Genomic DNA, 2,000 nt, shown 5'->3' on the forward strand with positions numbered 1-2,000 from the left:
ATATACGCTATTGGAGCTGGAATTACCGCGGCTGCTGGCACCAGACTTGCCCTCCAATAGATACTCGTTAAAGGATTTAAAGTGTACTCATTCCGATTACGGGGCCTCGGATGAGTCCCGTATCGTTATTTTTCGTCACTACCTCCCCGTGCCGGGAGTGGGTAATTTGCGCGCCTGCTGCCTTCCTTGGATGTGGTAGCCGTTTCTCAGGCTCCCTCTCCGGAATCGAACCCTGATTCCCCGTTACCCGTTACAACCATGGTAGGCGCAGAACCTACCATCGACAGTTGATAAGGCAGACATTTGAAAGATGCGTCGCCGGTACGAGGACCGTGCGATCAGCCCAAAGTTATTCAGAGTCACCAAGGCAAACGGACCGGACGAGCCGACCGATTGGTTTTGATCTAATAAAAGCGTCCCTTCCATCTCTGGTCGGGACTCTGTTTGCATGTATTAGCTCTAGAATTACCACAGTTATCCAAGTAACGTGGGTACGATCTAAGGAACCATAACTGATTTAATGAGCCATTCGCGGTTTCACCTTAATGCGGCTTGTACTGAGACATGCATGGCTTAATCTTTGAGACAAGCATATGACTACTGGCAGGATCAACCAGGGAGCTGCGTCAACTAGAGCTGAGCAGCCGGCCGCCCGGGAGTGTGTCCCGGGGGCCCGCGCGAACACGCAAGCGTCCGCTCAATTATTCTGCAAACAGGAGGAGGCTGAGCTCCCCTGCACAACACACCTCGAAACCCTCTCAGGTCCCGGCGGCGCGCAGCGCCGTCCTAAGTACTTGGTCGGGTTCGAGAGAGGCGCAATCGCCCGGAGTTAGGCGAGTAGACGCTTTAGGTGCGACCACCCGTGCTCCCAACTGAGCTTGCCGCTGCCGACAGAGGCCCGGGAGCGTGCTGTCGTGGCATTGCCGGCGGGAGACAACACGCGCCACCTACGGTGACCGGCAGCTCCAACGCCAGCGCCACAGAAGGACAAAAGCCCCACTTGGGTGCCGAAGCGAACTCTCCCAGCACAGCGCACGCGCCAACACGTCCGCACAGCTGCGATACAAACCACCTGCGAGAACCGCTGGGGCGACCGAGCAGCAGACGGCGTCGCGGCGCCGAGCGCCGGGCGGCGGCGCATCCTCAGCGCACACAGTCCTCAATCGGACCAGCACACTGCAGATGGCCACCGCGCTTCGCACCGGGCCCGCGAGGACCTACTTTGGCCGCAAGGCGCCGCGAGCAGGGGGCGCCGGCGCGCAGCTGCGCCGCCTGCCGCGTCCGTCGGCCGGCGCGCCTGCCACTGGCCGCCCCCACCAGCCGGCTGTAGCGCGTGCGCCCACGCACCGCGCTGCCAGCACGCCGGGCGGCCCCCCCTCACCGGCCGGGGACGGTCCCACCCAGCCACCGCCGCGTATCGCCTCACACCCAGATCCCCTTTCACGTTCGTGGGCATGGTGGGTCCCCTTTCACGTTCGTGGGCATGGTGGGTATCCCTGAAACAACCAGTTAATAGCTCGACCGATCGTCGCCAACACTGATTCACCTCTAGCGAGAACAACCGCACCACAACGGGTTACCTGTTGTTCATTTGCGTAACGTCACCAGCAAACGTAGACGTCCATCGCCATTTGCAACGAGTATTGCATGCCTGTGTCAGGTGTCACAACACACTACGTCTGCCCACATAGACGCAACAACATGTGCACGCCTCGAGAACACGTGGAAGGTAGCCCCCGTACGTATGCGGTGTCCATTGCGCGAACGACTGTCAGCCGGCCTCTGCAGGATGTCGCAGATGTGGAACGCGGTGCAACATGCTATCACGGTGTGTGAGAAGAGACGACTACGTCCGAATACACGCTCCACTACATCAACAGACTGCTCATGCTGATCGCCATCGAGGGCGTCCGTTCCTCCCACACGTCTGAATGGCGTACCACACTGCAATCCAGCTCTTATAGGGAGACGACACGTAGCTGCGTGCACAATATTTGGAC

The 2,000-nt window shown here is 59.6% G+C and overlaps 1 non-coding gene across 1 annotated transcript in view; it reads right to left on the reverse strand.

The window, feature by feature from the left end:
- Positions 1–620, reverse strand: part of LOC126436462 (small subunit ribosomal RNA) — a 1,909-nt gene extending 1,289 nt beyond the window's left edge. The window contains exon 1 of the ribosomal RNA XR_007580685.1: positions 1–620. This exon is cut by the window's left edge and continues 1,289 nt beyond it. This is a non-coding gene — a ribosomal RNA (small subunit ribosomal RNA).
- Positions 621–2,000: the final 1,380 nt, after the last annotated feature.

Source organism: Schistocerca serialis, unplaced genomic scaffold (assembly GCF_023864345.2).
Source record: "Schistocerca serialis cubense isolate TAMUIC-IGC-003099 unplaced genomic scaffold, iqSchSeri2.2 HiC_scaffold_1236, whole genome shotgun sequence".
Lineage (NCBI taxonomy): Eukaryota > Metazoa > Arthropoda > Insecta > Orthoptera > Acrididae > Schistocerca > Schistocerca serialis.